This window comes from Herpailurus yagouaroundi, unplaced genomic scaffold (assembly GCF_014898765.1).
Source record: "Herpailurus yagouaroundi ecotype Mexico unplaced genomic scaffold, PumYag 159, whole genome shotgun sequence".
Taxonomy (NCBI): domain Eukaryota; kingdom Metazoa; phylum Chordata; class Mammalia; order Carnivora; family Felidae; genus Herpailurus; species Herpailurus yagouaroundi.
The window spans coordinates 27,694,007-27,719,760 of NW_024412400.1; the positions used below are offsets into that span (position 1 = coordinate 27,694,007).

At 41.5% G+C, this 25,754-nt stretch overlaps 1 long non-coding RNA gene across 2 annotated transcripts in view; it reads left to right on the forward strand.

Moving 5' to 3' along the window:
* LOC121033672 (uncharacterized) overlaps positions 1–25,754 on the forward strand; it is a 77,410-nt gene that overhangs the window by 535 nt on the left and 51,121 nt on the right. Inside the window, exons 2-3 of one of the 2 annotated variants that reach the window (XR_005792056.1) lie at positions 6,403–6,503; positions 8,402–8,674. This is a non-coding gene — a long non-coding RNA (uncharacterized LOC121033672). Of the gene's footprint in view, positions 1–6,402; positions 6,504–8,401; positions 8,675–25,754 lie in introns of those variants that run through there. The other variant, XR_005792055.1, reaches the window with a different exon arrangement.

The window sequence follows — 25,754 nt, forward strand, 5'->3', positions numbered from 1 at the left end:
GAGACCAGGAAAAAGCCTTAGCATAACTTGGTCTTATTTTCCTAAGTCCTTTCTTTTTTTAATTTTTTACATCTATTAATTTATTCCAATCACCTTTTTTTTTTTTTCTTAACTGAGGTATAACTGCCATAACATATATCAGTTTCAGGTCTTTATTTCCAGTGGATAGTGTTTATTTTTAAATTAATTCTTCAAACTTTAGAGGTAATGAATTCACATTTTTTGGCTTTTTAACATTTTCATTTGTACCTATGAGAGCATTTTTTCAAAAAAGAGCTCTTATTATTTTCCAAACTTGATTGATAAACCATCTCCCAAACCCACTGCTAAAGAAGTCTATTCTTTTTCTTCTAAGAACATATTCCCCCTAAAAATACTTGATTAATTTAATAAATATAAAACATTTTGCTAAGGGATTTCACAATTTATTGACTGACTTCAATTCTGCCCTTCTTATCAAGTATTTTTCTTCATAAATGTTCAAACTTGTGGTTTTTTTTTTTTTGGTTTTTTTTTGCAGTGATGGTTTTTTACTTGTGGCTGTTGTTTTGCTTACTTTTAACCCATATTTTCTTTACGTCTGAAAAGGAGAAAATGATCCAGAGAGATCAAGGACCATCAGTGGTCTTATGATGTGCTCATTCTTTCTCTTTTCAATTTTTCACTGTATGTCAATAGTTTTCTGCTTACCTCTCTTCTTGTTTGGATTTTTAGGTGTTGTAAACTTCGGTTTCTTAGTTTATACACTGTAAACTTCTGAAGGAAAAAATGACTCTATCCAATTGTATCTACATCAGTTTTCTACAACTTAAGCTGTCCCTTTGAGCTGCTGAGTCAAAATATTCCGGTGGGGAGGGGAGGAGAGCAACTTCTATTCATCTTCTTTTTCCTTGCACGGAGAAGGGCCAAATGCATTGCTAGTTATTATAGCTTTATTGAGGGTTCCATAGGATATTTTACAAAGATGATCATGTTGCATGCAGGTAAGATGGCTTTCTTTTTAATAGATTCCTTTGATTTCCTTTGCTTACCATATTGTACTGGCTGGTATCTTTTTAAAGAGTGGTGTTGAGATTTGCTGACAAAGCAAATTCCAACACTAGGCCTCATCAGGAGTTATGCAGTTCTGGAAGTATCTGGAAGTCTGAGATAAGGCGCCAGCATGCTTGGGCGCTGGTTGAGGGCCCTCTAGCTGGCTTGCAGACTGCTGACTTCTTGTCTCTTCTCATGGCGGAGAGCAGACAGAGCCACGAGTGTTGCTGGTTGTCTCTGCTGGCTTATTTTATAGTTTTAAAATTCAAGGATCATGCAGACAAATCATTGTGTGGAAAACTAGGGGTTGCAGAGGACACTTTTAGGCAACAGGCTTGAGCAATGGAACCCTGAGTACGGTAAAAGGGCCTACAGTGACCACTAGGCTGAATGAAAACAGGTTCATTATGGCGACCCACTTCAAAATAGCCATATGCCCTTGCTGACCAACTGGTTACTTAAACCCAGGAACAGTTAACAAAAAAGGAAAATTCCACCCATTGCCATACCTCCTCACTGCCCCCTACCCCCCCCGCCTCCACTGCCTTATGGCAGACAGTCTCTCCTTTGCTGTCCTGCCTAATGCTCCCTTGTAGTGTATTCAATAAACATCTATCTCCTTTGTTCTGCTTTGAATGAATTCTCACTGCCTGCAATGCTGGCTTCCACCTGTTCTGTTCACCCCACAGAGATTAGGCTGAGATACAGTGATAATTGTACATAAATTAGCAAGCTGAAGACAAAATATCGCAGGCCTTGGCTTCTCAGCTTTAAGGAAAGTTGGGGAAAAACCTGGATGGAGATTGCCCAAAGTTTGGAGCTAATGGTCTACAAACCCCTGTCTTGCCTCTGTTGGACTCCCTGGATGAGCAAGGAATTGTGAACTTGCCATTTTGAAATCTGGCTACTAAAAAGTCATTCTGGGGTTAACCCTCAAGAACAGGAAAGAACAGTGCAAGGCCTGACTGTCTCGGGGCACACTATATGGTTACCGAGCTGACAAAGTCCCCTACCTTCTGTCCCTGCAAAATAGCACACTGCTCTGTGCATTTGGTTCTATTTTAGTCAAGCCATCTGGCCTTGATAAAACCCTACTGGTGTCCTTTTCTGAGGCAAATTTGTGCAATGCCCAAGTCTTGTTTAGAGTCATTGGATGCTTAGCAACACTTTGAAGAATCAGAATATCCCAGTGCTGCTTTATGTGAAGGTTCAATGACTACTTGATGTGACAACATCCTCCGGAGTGCTTGCTACAAATACAGATTTCCTAGGTCTCAACTCAAGCCTCCTAAATCAGGATGTTTAGGGTGGATTCTAGGCATGTATTTTATTTTATTACTTGAGAGAGAGAGAGAGAGAGAGAGAGAGAGAGAGAGAAAGAGAGAGAGCATGTGAGCAGGAGAAGGGCAGAAAGAGGAGACAGAGAATCTTAAGCAGGCTCCATACCCCGTGAGGAACCCAATGCCGGCATGATCCCACCTCTGTGAGATCATGATCTGAGCTGAAATCAAGAGTCCAATGCTTAACCTTGTGAGCCATCCAGGTGGCAATCTGATCCTGTACTCCCCACACTTAAATTGCTACAATGACTTCCCATTGCTTCTAGGACAAAAACAAACTCTATGTTTCTGTGGTCTGTGAGGTCCTACCTAGACTGGACATTGCCTGCTTATCTCCCATGAGGCTGTCCTTCCATCTCTCAGCTCATCCCCAAATAGCCATAGAATTCTATCTATTTGCTGTCTACAAGAGATGCATTTTAGACCTGAGGACACCTTCAGATTGAAAATGAGGGGATGGAGATCTATCTATCCTGCTACTGGAAGTCAAAAGAAAGCTGGAGTAACCAAACTTAATACCAAACAAACTAGACTTTAAATTAAAGGCTGTAACAAGAGATGAAGAAGGGCATTATATAATAATCACAGGGTATATCCATCAGGAAGAGCTAACAATCATAAATGTCTATGCACCAAATACAGAAGCCCCCAAATATATAAAACTATCACAAACATAAGCAACCTTATTGACAAGAATGTGGTAATTGCAGGAGACTTTAATACCCCACGTACAACAATGGATAGATCATCTAGACACAGGATCAATAAAGAAGCAAGGGCCCTGAATGATACATTGGATCAGATGGACTTGACGGATGTATTTAGAACTCTGCATCCCAAAGCAAAGGAATATACTTTCTTCTTGAGGGCACATGGAACATTCTCCAAGATAGATCACATGCTGGGTCACAAGACAACCCTTAATAAGTATAAAAGAATTGAGATCATACCATGCATACTTTCAGACCACAATGCTATGAAACTTGAAATCAACCACAGGAAAAAGTCTGGAAAACCTCCAAAAGCATGGAGGTTAAAGAACACCCTACTAAAGAATGAATGGGTCAACCAGGCAATTAGAGAAGAACTTTAAAAATATATGGAAACAAATGAAAATGAAAATACAACAATCCAAACGCTTTGGGATGCAGCGAATGCAATCCTGAGAGGAAAATCCATTGCAATCCAGGCTTATCTCAAGAAACAAGAAAAATCCCAAATACAAAATTTAACAGCACACCTAAAGGAAATAGAAGCAGAACTGCAAAGACACCCCAAACCCAGAAGAAGAAGAGAAATAATAAAGATCAGAGCAGAAATCAACAATATAGAATCTAAAAAAACTGTAGAGCAGATCAATGAAACCAAGACTTGGTTTTTTGAAAAAATTAACAAAATTGATAAACCTCTAGCCGGGCTTCTCAAAAAGAAAGGGAAATGACCCAAATAAAGTCATGAATGAAAATGGAATTATTACAACCTATCCCTCAGAAATACAAGCAATTATCAGGGAATTACTAGGAGAAATTATATGCCAACAAACTGGACAACCTGGAAGAAATGGACAAATTCCTAAACACCCACACACTTCCAAAACTCAAACAGGAAGAAACAGAAAACTTGAACAGACCCATAACCAGCGAGGAAATTGAATCAGTTATCAAAAATCTCCCAAAATATAAGAGTCCACCAGACATTTAAAGCAGAGATAATACCTATCCTTCTCAAGCTGTTCCAAAAAATAGAAACGGAAGGAAAACTTCCAGGTTCATTCTGTGAAGGCAGCATTACTTTGAGTCTCAAACCAGACAGAGACCCAGCAAAAAAAGAGAACTACAGGCCAATATCCCTGATGAATATGGATGCAAAAATTCTCAACAAGATACTAGCAAATCGAATTCAACAGCATATAAAAAGGAATTATTCACCATATCAAGTGGGATTCATTCCTGGGATGCAGGGCTGGTTCAACATTTGCAAATCAATCAATGTGATACATCACATTAATAAAAGAAAAGATAAGAACCATATGACCCTGTCAATCGATGCAGAAAAAACATTTGACAAAATTCAGCATCCTTTCTTAGTAAAAATCCTCGAGAAAGTCGGGATAGAAGGAACATACTTAAAGATCATCAAAGCCATTTATGAAAATCCCACAGCTAATATCATCCTCAATGGGGAAAAACTGAGAGCTTTCCCCCTGAGATCGAGAACATGACAGGGATGTCCACTGTCACCACTGTTGTTTAACATAGTGTTGGAAGTGTTAGCATCAGCAATCAGACAACGAAAGGAAATCAAAGGCATCAAAATTGGCAAAGATGAAGTCAAGCTTTCACTTTTTGCAGATGACATGATATTATACATGGAAAACCCGACAGACTCCACCAAAAGTCTGCTAGAACTGATACATGAATTCAGCAAAGTCGCAGGATACAAAATCAACGTACAGAAATCAGTGCATTCTTATACACTAATAATGAAGCAACAGAAAGACAAATAAAGAAACTGATCCCATTCACAATTGCACCAAGAAGCATAAAATACCTAGGAATAAACCTAACCAAAGATGTAAAAGATCTGTATGCTGGAAAGTATAGAAAGCTTATGAAGGAAATTGAAGAACATACAAAGAAATGGAAAAACATTCCGTGCTCATGGATTGGAAGAATAAATATTAAAATGTCAACACTACCTAAAGCAATCTACACATTCAATGCAATCCCAATCAAAATTGCACCAGCATTCTTCTCGAAGCTAGAACAAGCAATCCTAAAATTTGTATGGAACCCCAGAAGACCCTGAATAGGCAAAGTAATTTTGAAGAAGTAGACCAAAGCAGGAGGCATCACAATCCCAGACTTTAGCCTCTACTACAAAGCTGTAATCATCAAGACAGCATGGTATTGCCACATAAAATTCTAAATATGAACATGGCTTTCCAGTCATCATGAAGGTCTGTTTGCCCAGGTTGGAGGATAGAACTATTCTACAAAACAGTGTGTTAATGTGATTTATAATTTTTCAGTATCTAGACATACCTGAGTCTACATGTATATACTCTTCCTTGGATCCCCATAGTTAGCAGTGAGCAGTGCTGTGCTGGTAAATGTTTCACAATCAACTCTGGCGGGGGGTGGGGGTGGGTGGTGCGGAAGAAGCCCTGATTTGTAGCTGGTTTCTTCCACGTGTGAATACCAGACCGCAGGGAATCCTGTGGGATGGGTGACAGGCTGCCACCCAGTGGGGAGCTGGGAAAGTCTGTGCACCAGGGCTCTCAGCAGCCGTCAGCCCTGCGGCCCATTGCTCAGGGCAGGCCTGATGGCCAGCTAGCAAGTGGTACCGGCAGAGTCTGCACCCAGGCAGTCTGGCTCCAGAAATCTTCCTCGTTGCTCTGCTGCTGCCCAGCCCTCTCTCTCCCAGGCCCACAAAGTCAGACCCTGTGATGTATGGAGGTGTTGTTGCATCAAGCTCTGCTTTGGGTCCTGGGCCCTAGACACCAAGTCCTAGTTTCAGAAGACGCTGCCATGGCCGCAGGCATAGAGAAGACTTTCTGGCTGAAGCAAGGTAGCCATGTCTCCCTCAGTTGCAAAACTTCTTGCTTATGCTGTGACTTTCTTAACTTTTCAGTTTATTCCAGTTCTCAGAACTCCTAGAGCTTCCTGGCCCCTGCCTGCTTGCTTTGCCTTTCCTGTCTCAGCTTGGTGGCTTTCACTTATTTGTCCCTGCGGCTTGTCTGACCATGGTCCACTGGGGTCTCTAACACCTGGGTAGGAGTTTCACACTGTGCATACTAGATACTTGGGTGTTTTAATGGGTCAATTATTTTCCTATTAAATGGATACTCACATGGGGAGGAGTACATATAAAATACTTTGACCTTATAAAGGGATTCTATTCTTGACAAACTTGGGAACTCCTTTTCTAGACATTTCAGCTTTTACCAATCATTTTAGGGGAAAATTAAATCATAATGCCCAAAGCATCCATTGTATATAATAAATTAACTTCTCTTCTATGCATCTAGAATGGTACAATCCTTGGAAAAAATGAAGAAATAGTGCTTCTCAGACTTCAGTGAGCACATGGACCACCCAAAGATCTTGCCAAAATGGAAACCCTGAACCAGTAAGTCTGGGCTGCAGTAGTTATCCAAGTATGATCATTGGACCAGCATTGCCTGGGAACTTCTTAGAGCTGTAAATTCACCCCAGACCTACCGAATCAGAAAGTCTGGAGGTAGGACCTAGCAATCTGTATTTTAGCAAACCTCCAGTGATTTTGATGCAGCTAATATTTAAGAACCAATGTTCACAAGTATTACTGCAAACCTGAATGTCTGTCTAAGAACATGAGAACCCATGGAGGTAAGGAACTTCCTGAAAATGGGGAGGAGAGGCAGAGGGATGTGGTAGTGGCCTGGCAGTTTGGCAAGAAAGCTCACGGGTTACAGCTTTTCTCCAAGTATAATTATTCAGCCGAAATTGGAAGTCAGCCTTGTTCTAATTGTATCGTACCACAATGGTGGTTATATTTTGCCACCAATTAAAATTTCTCATGACCCAATGAGTTTCCAAAGCTATGTTCCATTCTAGCCTCCGTTCCAGAGGTGAACAGATAGCTTCCTGTGATTGCTTTTCAAGCATCTCCTGCAGAGAGATATGAGCCTCCTGTTGGCCTTCCTCATTTGCATGTAGAATATCTTTTAACAAAGATGATTCTGATTTCTAGCACTTGGTCTCTCCGCTTCCCCTCTGCTTCCCCACACTATGACCTGCATGCTAAACAGAGCCCAGAGGGAGCACATTAAATGCATGCAGAAGTAATGCCATGAAGGCCAGCAGGATTCCGAACCAATCTCATTATACAATCGTTTTTTAAAATTGAAGTATGATTGACATACAATATCCTATTAGTTTCAGGTGTACATCACAGTGGTTCAATATTTTTATACCTTATGAAATGATCCCCATGATAAGCCTAATTATGATCTGTCACCATACAAAGTTATTACAATATTTTGACTATATTCCCTATGCTGTACTTTACATTCCCGTGATTTATTTATTTTATAACTGGAAATTTGTATCTCTTAATCTCATTCACCTATTTTCTTGCTTCCCCCCAGACTCCCCACCTTTGATTGCCAACAGTTTGTTTCTCTAATATATGAGTCTGTTTCTGTTTTGTTTGTTCATTTGTTTTGTTTTTTAGATTCCACGTGTAAGTAGAATCATATAGTATTTGTCTTTCTCTGTCTGGCTTATTTCACTTAACATAATACTCTCCAGGTCCATCCATGTTGTCACAAATGGCAAGATTCTATTCTTTTTAAAATTAAATTGTATTGGATGTGCAATATTCCATATCTTTATCTGTTGATGGGCATTTAGATTGCTTCCATAACTTGACTATTATAAATAATGCTGCAGTGAACATAGGGTAGCATGTATCTCTTTGAATTGGTGTTTTTGTTTTCTTTGGATAAATACTAAAAGTGGAATTACTGGATCATAGGGTAATTGTATTTTTGATTTTTTGAGGAACCTCCATACTGTTTTCCATAGTGGCTGCACCAGTTTACATTCCAGCCAAAAGTGCACAAGAGTTTATTTTTCCTACACATCCTCACCAGCATTTGATATTTCTTGTCTTTTTGATACTAGCAATACTAACTGGCATGAGGTGATATCTCACTGTGGTTTTGATTTGCATTTCCCTGATGATTAGTGATGTTGAGCATGTTTTCATGTGTCTGTTGGCCATCTGTATGTCTTCTTTGAAGAAATGTCTATTCAGATCCTCTGTCCATTTTTTAATCCATTTTTTTCCTACTAGTTACTCCAGACTCCTGAGACCCTCCAGTATATTGCAAAGCTATAATGCCTAAATTTAGGACCGTTTGGAATTCAATAGTGCTAGAATATAATCAGGAAAAAATTCAGCTTCTGACAGAGAGGTGTTAAGAGAATAGATTTTGTCTTCGAAGAAACACCTTGAGTTACTTGGCTTTTCCATTGTGGTAGCCCAGACTGTAGGTGCTGTGAACTGAAGATCTTTGACTCTCTGCCTGAGGGGTTTCATCTGGTAGAGGGAGCATGCTTGGAACTGTCGGGAGATCATATCCTTAGAAGCAACACTCAACCAATGACAGGTGGGGAATTAGTAGATAAAGTCTGTGTCCTTGCCTCTTGGCTGGTACATCTCTGAGGAGAGTCCTGCTCTATCCCCAGAGCACCCCAAATGAACTGCACTCCAGTTACCTACTATGGAAACTGGCTTAATAATATACCTTTTATTGCTTTCTTTCTCTTCCCTGGCTACTTTCTTTCTAAAAAACGTTTATTTGGGGCGTCTGGGTGGCTCAGTTGGTTAAGTGGCCGACTTCGGCTCAGGTCATGATCTCGTGGTCTGTGAGTTCAAGCCCCACGTTGGTCTCTGTGCTGACAGCTCAGAGCCTGGAGCCTGTTTCAGATTCTGTGTCTCCCTCTCTCTGACCCTCCTCCATTCATGCTTTGTCTCTCTCTGTCTCAAAAATAAATAAACGTTAAAAAAAATAAAAAATGTTTATTTGAGAGAGAGAGAAAGTGCAAGGGGGCAGAGGGGCAAAGGGAGAGAAATAGAATCTTAAACAGGCTCCATGCTCAGCACAAGCCCAATGCAGGGCTCCATCCCATGACCCTGGGATTGTGACCTGAGCTGAAATCAAGAGTCAGATGCTCAACCAACTGAGCCACCCAAACGTCCCTCCCCAGCTACTTTCTTATTCCTTTGCTGGTGTTTTCTCAGATCACCTCTCAAACTATTTGTCCTTGAATCTTTGTCTTCGAACCTTGAGTCTGTCTCTCAGAATAACCAAACTGAGACAAGGATAACCAAAATATTTTAGGTGGGGTGCCCAATAAGGGAAAGGAATAGCTTTCATTCTTTCTTAACAATAAGAAGCAAACCACTACCTTCAGGAAAATAATATTAATGAGTTCATTTATCCATTTTTTACCAAGCATTATCAGGTGCTTACTGTCTACCTGGAGCTAAGGGTAAGTCTAGAGAGGTTGGGGCATGATTGGAAAAGGCCTGGAATACAAACCTAATGCATTTGAACCTTTTTGTATCAAGAGGAGCAAGGAGGTGATATAATCAGTGTTGGACAATGGGAAGCTTAATCTGGCTCTGCAGTATGAATTGGAGGGTAAAATTGGGCAACAGAGCCTCATTACAAAATTTCTGGAATATTTTTAGTGTATGTGCTAAAGAATACTTTTCAAAAAGCTAAATATATGACCTTTATACAAATATAAAATAAATGTGTCAAAGATTTTATTCTACTCATTAGGCAACCATACCTTGTTAAAAGTAAGTCAAACGAGAAGTTGAGGAACAGAGCTTTACAATAGTCAGAGCAAATAAACAAAAAAAGCCAAAATGAGTTTGTTCATAGATGTGAAATTGGTTAATACCCTACAAACAAAGGGTGTTGGGGATTATCATTTTTACCAATGGAAATCAATTGTCTCACTATCAGATGAAATTTGCATTTGTCAGGCATCACCTGCATTGCTACCAGTTTCCTACCATTAGCCTTTACCCCTGAAGGGTTGTAAAATGGTCTGGTCAATATATTCTGAAGGAATGCCCAGTAATCTCTTTTGCTTATTTTCAATCTTAGGATAATGTTTCTAGGCAGTCTCCGCCTTTGTGATTATAAATAATGTGCAAGGATTATTTTTGATCACAGAAAAGGCTGCTCTCATTCGATTTGGCCTGATAATTTATGAGGTGCAGTAAGAGTGTTAAATAATCATACAGGTTGGTTTGGGCTTCCTTTGCAACTCTAGAGCCATGCGGTATTGGGCAACCATATGGAGCAGGAGTCACAATTAGACTTTGGAATGTATTATTTTCTTTCCTATTTTGAGGCTTGGAAACCAAGCCCAAGAAACTCTGCCTGCCACATTTAACCTGGAGAACCTGTAAATTTAGTAAATCCCTCTGTTTTTGAGGTCTTCTCAGGGTTTTAGGCACCCTGGCCTGCCCCGGTGTGAGCTTTGTTACCACCTGTGAGTTTGGGGCCTCATCAACCAGGCAGCAGGCCAGATCTTCCCAGGAGAACTTTGAAGGCATTGGCCTCACATATAAAGTCAGACCCTTAGCAGAGGGTCTGTTGTATGTGACTGGGTATAGGAATGACTTCTAGGTATATACTGATGTGATAATTCTTTTTTTTACAGCGTTTTTAAGTTTATGTATTTATTTTGAGAGAGAGACAGAGCGTGCACATGTGCGAGCTGGGGAGGGGCAGAGAGAGAGGGAGAGAGAGAGAATCCCAAGCAGGCTCTGTACTCTCAGTGTGGAGCCTGATGTGGGGCTCGAATTCATGAACCATGAGATCATGACCTGATCCAAAATCAAGAGTCTGACGCTCAACCGACTAAGCCACCCAGGAGCCCCATGAGGTGATAATTCTTTGTGCAGGAAATCTTCCAGGGCATGTGAAAGAAAATGGATAGCTTCCTAATTTGTTAATAAATCTAAGAAACTCACATACCTTTACTAATAATGAATAGTAAAGATAAAACTTTTCAAAACTATCAATAATAATAATTAATTTTAATCAACTATGATAGAGAAGAGAATAAATTAATGATGAGGCTCAAGATGTACTATCCCAAAATATACCACCTTGGAATATCATATATCTTAAACTGAAGGAGTTTGAGAAAACAGCAGAAGCAGGAGGGGTACTCTGACTTGCCCCACCTCGCCCTTCTTCCTGGAAACAGGTCCTAAAATCCCCTGGTGAAAGTTACCTTTCCTGCACCAGGAGGAAGGGAGATATTCTTATCACCAGAGACAGGGAAGTTGGAGCCTAATAATGGGTATAAAAGCAAACCCTGTTAATCTAACCCTTATTTTCCTAGGTATTTCATCATTTCCAACCCCCTGCCCAAAGCCCTCTGTCTTGTCGATTCCTCACAGATGTATTGTTTCTTTGTCCAAAAGTTTCCTGCTCTTGGGTCACCTGGGTGGCTCAGTCAGTTAAGCGGCTGACTTCAGCTCAGGTCATGATCTCACAGCTCGTGAGTTCAAGTCCCGCGTTGGGCTCTGTGCTGACAGCTTGGAGCCCGGAGCCTGCTTCAGATTCTGTGTCTCCCTCTGTCTCTGCCCCTCCCCTGCTCATGCTCTGCCTCTTTCCATCTCTAAGAAATAAATACACATTAAAAAAGATTTTTTTTTTTTTAAAGCTTCCTGCTCTGGGCATTTCAGGACCTCATTCTCTTGTGAAAGCCCCCAAGTACATGCAGAAATTTTATAAAATGTGCCTGCTTTTTTCCTGTTATTCTGTTTTTGTCAGTTTAATTTTCAGACCCAACCAGAGGCCTCAAGAGGGTCCCAGAAGACTTTTTCCTCCCAAACACTGTCTTTACATTTTCTCCATAGGAAATGATGTTGCCAAATGGCCATCTGAAAAAAGAGATAAACAAGTTCCCAAAAATGTACGGGAAAAAGGTTGTAGAGGTGATTATTTAGGTGTAGAGAGCAGTAAATTAATAAAAATATTATATTGTTTTTCTCAATATTATGACAGGTGTGGTATTTGTCATAACGATTGTATTTTTTTCACGTGTTGTGATCGATTTTTTTCATTCTAAACAACTATTAATGTCTTAATTTCTATATATTTTCTTAAAGAGTCCTCTAGAAGCTTTAGGGCCCCCCAAATTGGGTCCAGCCCATCTGAAGCCTTGTCTCTTCCAAAGACTGTGCCCCAGGCCAGGGTGGGGGTTTGGGGCTCACAGAGCTCTCATCTTTCCTGCCTCTGGAAATCTCTCTCCTGATACTTTCTTGGGGACTCTGCTCTTCTCTGCTCCTCTCAGGCTGATTTCTTTCTTGAGTTCCGGTGTTTTCAAAACTCAAGAGGCTCCTTCAACTTGAAGCAGTCCCTGTTTTCTTCTCTATCTACAATAATCCCCGAGGCAAGGAAATATTGACACCAGTTTAGAACTGCAGGAGAGACTTGTGGAAATCCACAAACTGATAACCTCAGTGAAAGACTCCGCTGCCTGGGCTACAGTGATGCTCAGACTGTTTCAATGGTCCCGTTTTATCTGTCTTTGTATGTAAGTAGGTGGTATTTACATAAATTACATCGTAATGTAAATCATGTGTTGAGTCCTGGGGAAAAAATATCCGTGGAGGAGTGGTAGTGACTCAGCTGTTGCACGTGAAACATTACACGTCATCACTCTTCAGACAGCCAGAGGAAGCACCAGGAACCCCAGCAAATTCTGGGGTTGATCCCACATGCTGCCGTAGGCTTCCAGATGGCAACATGAATAGCAATGAAAAGTAAGTATTCAAATGAGAGGTCTGAGTGCTGGTCATTTGAAGAGACAGGGCAAAGGTCTTTGGCCATTTACTAGCAATTTGGGGTCCACCGTGGAGAGAAGTCAGCATGGCATTTGTGACCTGGCCTATAGTAGGAAAAAAAAATGACTACTGTACCATCAGAGGAACTGTGGTTTGAATTCCTTCCACACATTTATTTTCTTTATCCCCGCTATGTCTGTACCCACTTTGCTGGAGAACAGCATAATTAACCACTGGGATTCAGAGAGAGGTGACAATTTTCAGTGTATTCTCAGTTCATTTTCAGTCAAGATTTTAGCCTGAAAATGCTTTTCCTTCTCCCTGTGATGGCAACTCTCAGAAGTGGATTTTGCTGGAAGCCTTCTATTTTCATCACTCTGATTGCTTTATTTATGTTGCAAATCACTGATTTGGTGTTTGGGAAATTGCCATGTTTGGGCAGCAACGCTTAATGGATTGATGAGTTTCGAGCTTATTTATAAAATACATTAAAGAAAAAAGATCCTTAAAGTTCCAACTCATCATTCCTTATGTTCAGGATAGTGATAAACAGTGACCTCTTTTGTCATTTATTTCTTTTTAAAAAATTTTTTAGGTTTTTAAAAATTTTTTAAATTTACATCCAAATTAGTTAGCATATAGTGCAACAATGATTTCAGGAGTAGATTCCTTGGTGCCCCTTACCCATTTCCCTCCCACAACCTCTCCAGTAACCCTCAGATTGTTCTCCATATTTATGAGTGTTTTCTATTTTCTCCCCCTCCCTGTTTTTATATTATTTTTGTTTCCCTTCCCTTATGTTCATCTGTTTTGTCTCTTAAACTCCTCATATGAGTGAAGTCATATGATTTTTGTCTTTCTCTGACTAATGTCACTTAGCATAATACCCTCCAATTCCATCCACATAGTTGCATATGGCAAGATTTCATTCTTTTTGATGGCCGAGTAATACTCCATTGTATATATAAACCACATCTTCGTTATCCATTCATCCATCGATGGGCATTTGGGCTTTTTCCAAACTTTGGCTATTGTGGATAGTGCTGCTATAAACATGGGGGTGCATGTGTCCCTTTGAAACAGCACACCTGTATCCCTTGAATAAATGCCTAGTAGTGCAATTGCTGGGCCATAGGGTAGTTCTATTTTTCGTTTTTTGAGGAACCTCCATACTGTTTTCCAGAGTGGCTGCACCAGCTTGCATTCCCACCAACAATGCAAAAGAGATCCTCTTTCTCCACATCCTTGCCAACATCTGTTGTTGCCTGGGTTGTTAATGTTAGCCATTCTGACAGGTGTGAGGGGGTATCTCATTGTGGTTTTGATTTGTATTTCCCTGATGATGAATGATATTGCGCATTTTCTCATGTGTCGGTTGGCCATCTGGATGTCTTCTTTGGAGAAGTGTCTATTCATGTGTTTTGCCCATTTCCTCACTGGATTCTTTGTGTTTTGGGTGTTGAGTTTGATAAGTTCTTTTTAGATTTTGGATACTAACCCTTTATCTGATATGTCATTTGCAAATATCTTCTCCCATTCTGTCAGTTGCCTTTTAGTTTTACTGATTGTTTCCTTCACTGTGCAGAACTTTTTGTTTTGATGAGGTCCCAGCAGTTCATTTTTGCTTTTGTTTCCCGTGCTGCCAGAGACGTGTTGAGTAAGAAGTTGCTATGGCCAAGATCAAAGAGGTTTTCCCTGCTTTCTCCTTGAGGATTTTGATGGCTTCCTGTCTTACATTTAGGTCTTTCATTCATTTTGAGTTTATTTTTGTGTATGGTGTAAGAAAAGGGTCCAGGTTCATTCTTCTGCATGTCACTGTCCAGTTTTCCCAGCACCACTTGCTGAAGACACTGTCTTTATTTCATTGGATATTCTTTCTTGCTTTGTCAAAGATTAGTTGGCCATACGTTTGTAGGTCCATTTCTGGGTTCTCTATTCTGTTCCATTGATCTAAGTGTCTGTTCTTGTGCCAGTACCATACTGTCTTGATGATTACAGCTTTTTAGTATAGCTTGAAGTCTGGGATTGTGATGCCTCCTGCTTTGGTTTTCAAGATCGCTTTGGCTATTCGAGGTCTTTTCTGATTCCATAAAAATTTTAGGGTTATTTGTTCTAGCTCTGTGAAGAATGCTCATGTTACTTTGATAGAGATTGAATTGAATATGTAGATTGCTTTGGGTAGTATCAACATTTTAACAATATTTGTTCTTCCTATCCAGGAGCATGGAATCTTTTCCATTTCTTTGTGTCTTCTTCAATTTCTTTCATAAGCTTTCTATAGTTTTCATTGTATAGATTTTTCACCTCTTTGGTTAGATTTATTCCTAGGTATTTTATGGTTTTTGGTGCAACTGTAAATGGGATCATTCTTTGATTTCTCTTTCTGTTGCTTCATTGGTGGTATATAGGAATGCAACCAATTTCTGTGCGTTGATATTATATCCTGCAACTTTGCTGAATTCATGAATCAGTTCTAGCAGTTTTTTGGTGGAATCTTTTGGGTTGTCCATATAGACTATCATGTCATCTGTGAAGAGTGAAAGTTTGACCTCCTCCTGGCCGATTTGGAATGCCTTTTATTTCTTTGTGTTGTCTGATTGCAGAGGCTAAGACTTCCAGTACTAGGTTGAATAACAGTGGCGAGAGTGGACATCCCTGTCTTGTTCCTGACCTTGGGGGGAAAGCTCTCTGTTTCTCCCCATTGAGGATGATGTTAGCGTTGGGTCGTTCACATATGGCTTTTATGATCTTGAGGTATGCTCCTTCTGTCCCTACTTTCTTGAGGGTTTTTATCAAGGAAGGATGCTGTATTTCGTCAAATGCTTTCTCTGCATCTATTGAGAGGATCCTATGGTTGTTGTCCTTTCTTTTATTGATGTGATGAATCATGTTAATTGTTTTGCGGATATTGAACCAGCCCTGCATCCCAGGTATAAATCCCACTTGGTCGTGGTGAATAATTTTTGTAATGTACTTTTGGATCTGGTTGGCTAATTTCTTGTTGAGGATTTTTGCATCCATATGCATCAGGGAGATTGGTCTATAGTTCTCCTTTTTAGTGGGGTCTCTGTCTGGTTTTGGAATCAAGGTAATGCTGGCTTCATAGAAAGAGTTTGGAGGTTTTCCTTCCATTTCTATTTTTTGGAACAGCTTCAAGAGAATAGGTGTTAACTCTTCCTTAAATGTTTGGTAGAATTCCCCTGGAAACCATCCAGCCCTGGACTCTTTGTTTTTTGGCAGATTTTTGATTACTAATTTGATTTCCATACTGGTTATGGGTCTGTTCAAGTTTTCTACTTCTTCCTGTTTCAGTTTTGGTAGTGTATATGTTTCTCGTCCAGTGTGTCATTCCAAGCCATTGTTTGTGGATTTTTTGATTAGATGATCTGTCCGTTGCCATAAGTGGGGTGTTGAAGTCTCCTACTGTTATGGTATTACTATCGATGAGCTTCTTTATGTTTGTGATTAATTGATTTATATATTTGGGTGCTTGCACATTTGGCGCCTAAATGTTTACAATTGTTAGGTCTTCTTGGTGGATGGATCCCTTGATTATGATATAATGCCCTTCTTCATCTCTTGATACAGGCTTTATTTTAAAGTCTAAATTGTCTGATATAAGTATGGCTACTCCAGCGCTCTTTTGTTGACCATTAGCATGATAGATGGTCCATCCCCTTATTTTCAATCTGAAGGTGTCTTTATGTCTGAAGTGGGTCTCTTGTAAACAGCATCTAAATGGATCTTGTTTTCTTATCCATTTTTTACCCTATGTCCTTTGATTGGAGCATTGAGTCCATTGACATTTAGAGTGAGTACTGAAAGATAGGAATTTATTGCTGTAATGATGCTTGTAGAGTTGGAGTTTCTGGTGGTGTTCTCTGGCCCTTTCTAATCTTTGTTGCTTTTGATATATATATATATATATATATATATATATATATATATACACACACACACACACACACATATATGTATATATATATATATAAAATTTTTTTCCCATATTTTCTCCCCTCAGGGAGTCCCCCTTAAAATTTCTTGCAGGGCTAGTTTAGTGGTCACAAACTCCTTTAATTTTTGTTTGTCTGGGAAACTTTTAATCTCTCCTTCTGTTTTGAATGACAGCCTTTCTGGATAAAGAATTCTTGGCTGCATATTCTTCTGATGCAGCACACTGAATATATCCTGCCACTCCTTTCTGGCCTGCCAAGTTTCTGTGGATAGGTCTGCTGCAAACCTGATCTGTCTTGCCTTGTAGGTTAGGGACTTTTTTCCCTTGCTGCTTTCATGATTCTCTCCTTGCCAGAGCATTTTGTGGATTTGACTATGATATGCCTTGTTGATGGTCGGTTTTTGTTGAATTTAATGGGGTCCTCTGTGTTTCCTGGATTTTGATGTCTGTGTCTTTCCCCAGGTTAGGAAAGTTTCCACTATGATTTGCTCACATAACCATTCTACCCCTATTTCTCTGTCTTCCTCTTCTGGGACCCCTATGATTCTGATGTTCTTCCTTTTTAATGAGTCACTGATTTCCCTAATTCTTAAATCATGCTCTTTTGCCTTAATCTCCCTCTTTTTTTCTGCTTCATTATTCTCTATAAGTTTGTCCTCTATATCATTGATTCTCTGTTCTGCCTCATCCATACTTGCCACCGGGGCATCCATCCGTGATTGCAGCTCAGGTATAGCATATTTTATTTCATTCTGACTTGTTTTTACTTCCTTTATCTCTGCAGAAATGGATTCGAGTCTATTTTTGACTCCAGCTAGTATTCTTATTATCATGATTCTAATTCTGGTTCAGACATCTTGCTTGTATCTGTGTTGGTTAAATCCCTGGCTGTCGTTTCTTCATGCTCTTTCTTTTGGGGTGAATTCCTTCATTTTGTCATTTTGAAGGAGACAAGGAATTAATGAGGTAGAAAAATTAAAATTAAAAAAATATTAAAATAAAAAATATTCAAATTAAAAAATTATACACACACACAAATCAAATAAATGATGCTAGATCTTAGGTGTGTTTTCGTCTGGGTGTTGAAAGTGGTTTGACATATTAGAGAAAAAAATGGAAGGGGGTGGGAAATGAAATCGTTTGAGAATTAAAAAAAAATGAATACACTGAAATAGGCTAAAATGAGATGATGGGAGTCAATTTGAAAATTTGAAAAAATTTACACATAAGTAAAGAATGTAGTAGAAAAAAATTAAGAAAAATATTTGTAATTAAAATTAAAAATAAAAATGAATTTTTTCTGTTTCTGTATTCAAGAAAAAGAAATGAAAAAGAGAAAAAAGAGAAAAGAAAAAAGAAATCTTTTGAAAATTTGAAAAAGTGAATACACGTTAGTAGACTAAAATAAAATGAAGGAAGTAAAATAATTTGAAAAAATTTACATAAAAGCAAAAATACAGTAAAAAACTTAAGGAAAAATATTTCACATAGAAATTGAAAATAAAAATGAAGTTTTTATTTTTCTGCATTCAAGAAAAAGAAAGGAAACGAAAAAGAGATAAGAGAAAAAAAGGAAATCGTTTGAAAATTTGAAAAGGTGAGTACACTGAAGTAGACTAAAATAAAATGATGGAAGTCAAATAGAATTTGGAAAAATTTACACAAAAGTACAAAATATAGTAAAAAAAATTAAAGAAAAATATTTTTAATAAAAATTGAAAAATAAAAATGAATTTTTTCTTTCAGTATTCAAGAGAAAGAAACGTAGTGTAAAAGAGAAAAAAAAAAGGAAAGAAAATTGAATAGATGAACCTATTAACAGATTGAAGTAGAACTGAAATTACTTCATTTTCCCCTAGAAGTCAGACTGTGTTGTGCTTTGTAGTCCATAAACTAAGTACGCGGTGAGACTTGTGCTTTTGAAGAGCGAGGTTGGCCCACTTGGGCGGGGCTTGGTGTAACGGCTCCATTCTCCACTAGATGGCGCTGCTAGCCTACTGGGGTGGAGTGTTTGGCATTCCTAGGTGCGTACGCGCATGCGCGGGAGCGGTGAGCATGTCGCCCAGCTACCGACTCTCTCGTATCACAACTCTGTTCCTGATCAGCTGTCGCGCACCAGTCCTCTGTCTTCAGCTCTCGTCCACTCCCGCTTTTTCACTGTCCGTGACCAGGCCCCAGGCAGTACCTCTCTCCTAAGTTTCGTCTCAGATGCGTCTGTTTTCCTCAGCCCCTTACTTCTGAAGGACTGCGGCTTTGACCCGTTCTGCCCCTCTGCGGCAGGGTCTCACCGAGCACTGGCCGAATGATCAAGGGCCGAATGTTGGCTACACCCAGGAATGCTTGCTGGACCCTGCTGCTGCCAGTGCCCCGAGACTACGGCCAGGTGCCAGGCCACCCCAGAAAAGCTTGCAAGAAGGCGTAGCAGCAGCTTTTCAGGGATTATGGAAAACCACAACACACATCTGGCGCCAGTCTTCACCCTTAACGACCTTGTTCCAGCACCAGAGAATGTGGCCGCCTTCTGGGGTCTGCTGGGACCAGGTGGCTTCAACAGTCTCTACCAAATGTCCTTCCAGCAGTGGAACCGCTTTTCCCCGTGTGGCCCAAGAACCTTCTGGACCCCACTCTGTTCCTGGGGATTCACCCTTCCCACCGAAGCACCGCCAGGTATGGAGCTGCGGAGTTGCAGACTTTGCATTCCCCTTGTTTACAGTCTAAATGGAATTTAAACTCTCTGCTTTCTCCTTTCTCCCTTTTTAGTTTAGTCCCTGTGGCTGTTTCCAATTTTCTACTTTCTCTCCAGCTGCTTTTGGAGAGGGGTGCTTTTCCCATATTCCTCCCGCCCACCCACCCCCACCCCCCACCGTCTCCGTCTTCTCTCCTTGCAGAAGCACTTCCCTTTCTGCTCCTTCTTGCTCCCCAAGTTCACTTCTCCGCGCCGTATACCTGCTGAATTCTGTGGTTCACGTGGTGCAGATTGTTGTGTTAATCCTCCAGTTTTCTAGGTGTGCAGGATGCTTTAGTGTTGCTCTGGCTGTATTTCATGGACGCAAGACACACCCAAAACTTCCATGCCGTTCCGTCATCTTGGCTCCTCTTTTTAATCGTTTGTTTCAACTCTTGCTGTCTAATCAAAACTGAAGACTGTTATTTACCTAATGGTCACTCATGAACATCTTGGTACTTGCCTTAATTACCAGGTTGGATAAACCATTCTTCTCCCTAAATCAAAATCTGAATACCTCCTTGCCTGAATACCTGATCTTGTTGAATGAGCTGTAATGAAATAGAAATCATAGTTGAGTGCTGATTTTGGTTCTGCTATGACTTGGTTATATCGCCACATCCTGACCTTATATGGCTCTGTTACTTTTAAAAAATTTTTTTTTAATGTTTATTTATTTTTGAGAGTGAGAGTGAGACAGAGAGCAAGTGGGGGAGCTGCAGGGAGAGAGAGAGAGACAGACAGAATCCAAAGCAGGCTCCAGGCTTTGTGCTGTCAGCACAGAGCCCGATGTGGGGCTCGAATCATGAGATCATGACCTGAGCCGAAGTCAGACGCTTAACCGATTGATCATGGCTGTTCGTTATCAATGGATTAAGAATGTTGGGTTAGATGATCACTTTATAAACTCTTCAGTTTGCCATTGTTTTGTTTTAAGCAGCAGAGTTTTTCAAATGCAATTTTATTTGGAATATTATTTGGAATTAAAACAGTGTATTGGTTTTCTGTTGCTGCATAACTAATCACCCTGAAACTTAGTGGCTTAAAGCAACAGCAATACTTTATTATCTCTCAGTTTCCATAATGGGTTGGGAATTCGGAGGCAACTTGGCTGAGTGTTTCTGTCTTAGTGTTTCTCTTGAAGTTGAAGTCAGATGCCCGCTGAAGGCTTGACTAGGGCAGCAAAATACAAGAATTCCTCTTCTTTTTTTTTTAAAAACCTAACTTAATGTCAAGTTAGCTAACATACAGTGCATACAGTATGCCCTTGCCTTCGAGAGTAGATTCCCATGAGTCATTGCTTACATACAACACCCAGTGCTCATCCCAACAAGTGCCCTCCTTATTGCCCATCACCCATTTTCCTCTCCCCCCCCCCCGCCCCCATCAACCCTCAGATTGCTCTCTCCTCTTCTAAGATGGCTGATTTGTGCAGCTGACAATGTGAGCCGGCTGTGGGCCAAGGGCCTTGAGGTTTTCTTTCACACAAGCCTCTACACAGCGTTGCTTGAGTGTTCCCACAGCATGGCAGCTACCTTCCCCCAAGACCGTTTCAGCCTCATCTTCGCCCTAACTTCCCCCAGATGCAACTGGTCTTCATGCCCTGGAGACAGCAAGCTTGCAGCCCCCCTACCAGCAGGTGAGGCAGCAGCCCAGGTTGGTGATGAGCACCTGGGCTCCTTGTTAGGCTCTCCCACACATTTGCTATTTCATTTAAGGAAAGCCCTCAGCCCCTGTCGGATTCATGGGAGGTACTTGCAAATATTTTTCTTCCTTCACATCACCTTATGGGCCTCCTGTTGCCTTTCTAGTTGACTTGGGCAGAAGAGCAAATTGTGGGGAAGTGCTCTGGGTTCTTTCAGAGCAAATGTTAAGCTGTCACGTTCTCCATTCCAAGCATGTTGTGTTCACAATCCGCTGCCCTCTTTAGGACTCTCCTGTGAGCGCAGGATTGCCATCGCCATCTTGCTGGGGAGGAAATGGGTCGCTCCTTATACAAGACCTCCCACCTTGCAAGTTCCAGGGGGGCAGCAGGGGTGGGCTTTGAACCCAAGGCTGTCTTGTTCTTCCACTGTACGTTGCTGCCTCTGTAGCCAGGGTGCAGGGGGGCAAGAGCACCTGGCTCTGAGGGCCCCAAACAGACCAGGATTGGCCAGGCACCGCTGACAAAATCCAAAGGCAGAGAAATGAGTAGTGTGGAACAAGAGAGGAATTTATTTCAGGGAGGCCAACACCAGGACGACAGTGGGTTGATGTCTCAAAGACTGTCTCCAAGGTGCCAAAAATACTTCCAAGTTTATATAAGGAAAATGTGGGGCCAAGGTGGATGGGTGCATGCAGGTGGGCAGCGAGGGTCAGTCAGTCAGTCATTGTTTTGGATCAGGCCGGGTCTTGCTGACTCAGGGCAGTCTGTGTTGCTTGGGAGGGTAGTTTGGGCTCCTGTTAGGGGATGCTTTAGCCTTAGAGTCTTAGAGTTTGCCTGAGCCAAGAGACAAGCTGGAAAGAAGAGCCAGCTGGAAAGTTCGAGGTCAAAATGGAGGCAGCCGAATCCTCTTACCTTCCCACACCTCAGAAGACAACATTCAAAGGAGGGGGGACTAGGTTGGCGTTTGCTGTGAGATGTGGGAAGTAAAGCACTAGAAGGGCCCTGTGACAGCTGCATTCCTTCCCTCTCCCCTTTGTCACTCCGGGTAGGAAAGAGGCAGGTAGGGGAGGGGTCAAACCCCAAGATGGTCAGACCCTCGTCCCTGCTCCCCTGCCCTCGACAGCACAGAATAATTAGACAGGTTCACTTCTAGATGGAGGACGTGAGGGCCTCCTTGCCTGGGCAGAAGGCAAGGGAACGTGGTCTTGCTGCTTGATGGTTAATAAGTCCCCTGTTTTTTCTTTCTCCAGTGACTGCCCTGCAGAGATTTTCATTAGTATGCAAGGCCTGGTCCCATTAAGTATTGATGTCAGCAGCATTTATTTTTTACCAGGGTTGGAAGAGGGTTTGGAGGAGGGAAAAGGTTAGGTCCTTGCAGAGTCCATTCATATGCATGATTCCCTCCAGCCCTCACCAACCCAGCCTGTGGTTTTCCCACCTCAGGTCTCAAAGGCTGATCCTCAGGGGAGAGGAAGGTAGTGGCAGCACCAGTCCTGGAGAATTTTTCCTGCCTGCACACACATGCACACACACACGCATGCTCCCAGGTGACCTGGGGTGAGGCGGTGTCTCTCTCCTGTAGGATTCTTTAGGGGACTTGGTTGGAGGAGGCCAAGGCCGTGCTTGTCCCGGGTCCTGGCTCTCCCACTGCAGGGACATGAACACCGAGTAGGAGGCCACCAGCCAATTTCCAGTCAGTCTGAGCCAGCACCACCTGGATGGCTAAGTCCTCCAAAATCCTAACTTCCTACATATTTAGTGACAGTCTTAAGCGCACATGTTTCTCCTGGTTATTGCTTGCTCTGATTTCCTGCTTCTGCTGATTTCTTGATCCCATTTTCTTTCTTGTGGCTGTTTCCTTCTCTCTGCCTTGCATCTGCCCAAACAGTAGACCTGGCCACCCTTCTCTGCTTCCCCCAGCACCACTCACACTGTGTGAAATCTTTGCTACTAAAGATTTGCAGACAACCATAGGTTGGGTTGGAGGGCACTTGGGCCAGCATAGCAGGTCAGTTAATGTCAGATACTGGGTGTGCCTGTTCTTAGAAGTCCCTCAGCCACACATGTCACATGTACCTTGCCTCTCACTGTCTCTTCTGGGTCCCACTGACATCTTGCTTGGTTTCCAATCAGCTTGCCCAGTTTCTTTGGTTCTAGCCCCTTCTCTTCCTCCCTGGGGCTCCCACAGAAGCTCAAAGTGCTTCCAACTTTACATGCAGAGCAATTTCATTCTTCAGCTCTGCCCTAGTTTGGTCTAGAGTATGTACTGAGGGTTATCTTCCCACAGTGAAAATAGAATTCAAAATATATAAATATACATATACATATATAAGTAAATACCTAAATCTGTATTCTCCCCAAGACCTCCCAATGCTAATATTAAGCTAACAGTCCTTATTTTAGCCCTTGCTGCTTTAGTAAGGGTTTGATGGTAGAGAAAAAAGCCACAGTACAGAAGGCTGTGCCCCAAGGTAGTTAAACCTTTGGCCTCCTGTTCAGGAAAAGCACACTCCTGGGTCCCTCATTTATAATTCTCAGAGAACGCTTCACTTCTGACACTTCTGGTCACCACATGTGTGGGAGTATCCCCCACACCAAGCAATTTTCTGTGACACCAGCTGGGTGTCCTAGAATTCAATTCCATTCTGACACTAAGTGGAGTTAGTGCAGACCCCACAGGTTAAGGGCTCAGCCCCATGAGGCTGCCCCCCTTTTCAGATGCCAGCTGCACACAAATAGTGGGTCCTCAGGTTACCCACAACTTCTGTCCAACTTTTCTACAAATTGGAAGTTCCCATGACTCTGTTCTTGGATTCCATCATTTGCTAAAATAGCTCATAAAACTCAGGGAATCACGTTTGCCAGTTTATTATATAATAAAAGATAAGATAAAAGGTACAAATGAATAGCCAGGTACATAGATCAAGGTCTGAAAGGGTCCTGAGTGCAGGAACTTCTTTCCTAGTGGAGTTGGGATGCGCCACCCTCCCCATACGTGGATGTGTTCACCAACCCTCGAAGCTTCCCGAGCCCAGACAATGGGGGTTTTTATAGAGCTTCATTATGTGGGCACGAGCAATTATGAACTCCGTTTCCAGCCCCTCCCTTCTCTCCTGAGAATTGGGGGGTGGGGGGGGAGGGTGGCATTAAAGTTCCAAGCTTCTAATCACTGCTTGTGATAACACGTCTTTCCTGCGACCAGCCCCCAGTCAGGAGCCTACCATAAGTCACTTCGTTAGAACAAAAGATGCTCCTATTACCTGGGAAAATTCTGATCTTGGTGTCAGGAACTGGAGTCAAAGACTAAATATTAGAACAAAAGATTTTCCTAGCACCCTGGTGTATAAGGGTTTTATTTAGGAGCTCTGTGTCAGAAATCAAGGGCAGAGACCAATATATATATTTCTTAATATTTCACACCTCTGGATACAGAGAGACTCAGCTTTGAATCTTGGCTCCACTACTTTCTTGCTGTGTGACCTTGGGCAAGTTACTTAATGTCTCTGAGCCTCAACTTCCTCAACTATAATATGGAGATATTAATGATAACCACCTTATAGGGTTCTCATGAAGATTAAATGGGAAAATATACATGAATCCTATTGTCTGCTGCTTAATGAACACTCAATATGTAGCTCTTTTCTGTGAATCCCTGTGTGAAGCTGAATGGACAATGAGATTTTTGCCAAAAGAAGTTATAATAATATTAACAACATATGCCATTACAAGTCCTAGACACTTTCCGTGCATTAACTTACTGAATCCACACAATAAATGTCCAAAGGAGAGATGGTTATCTGCCTCTCATAGATGTAAAAATTCAAGTAGTTTACTGAATGGCACACAGCTGGGAAGCATGAGGGGTCAGACTGTTTTTGCTTAACTTGCATGGTGTTTATCAGCTCAAGTCTTCCTGAAGCAGAGGGAAGAATCAGGATGGGGTGGGGGAAGGAGAACGGTAGTACATGACTGATACATGATGACCGTGGTACACAGCCAACCCGGTCCCTGGGAGCTCTGGAGCATACAGGATGCATCAGCGTTGTTTCTTGGCAACAGATCATTTTCAGCAGAGCAAAACTGAACCACTGTTACCCCAGGATGGATGTCAGTATTAAGAGAGATGTATCAGTTAGGAATTGTGTTCTCTAAGTATCAGAGACCACTCTTCCCCACCCCCTGCCAAAACAAATTAGAGTCTGGAGTTTTTTCTCGCATGAAAGAAACCCGAAGACCAGCAGTATCCTGTTTCTATACTACACAATCTAATCAGGATACTTTCCTCTCTCCTAGCTCCTGATCTCCAGCCTCAAAGTCCCTTCAGGTTCTAAGATGGCTGCTGAAGCGCCAGCTGTTGCATCTATGTTAGAAAGGAAGCAAAGGAAGAAGGGAGGGGTTAAAAGAAAAGTGTGGACCCCACGGAACCAGTCCCTCTTAAAGGGATTTCTCAGAAACACTATCAGGCAGTTCCTCAAAAAAACATAAAATTGCCACATGATCAAGGAATTCTACTTCTAGGTATAGACCCAAAAGAACTGAAAGCAGGGACTCGAACAGTTATCCATATACTGCTATAAGCATATGCTGTATGCTATATGCTCTAACAGCATATTCACGGTAACTAAAAGGTAGAGTTAGCACAGACCCCACAGGTTAAGAGTTCCATCCCACAAGACTAGCCCC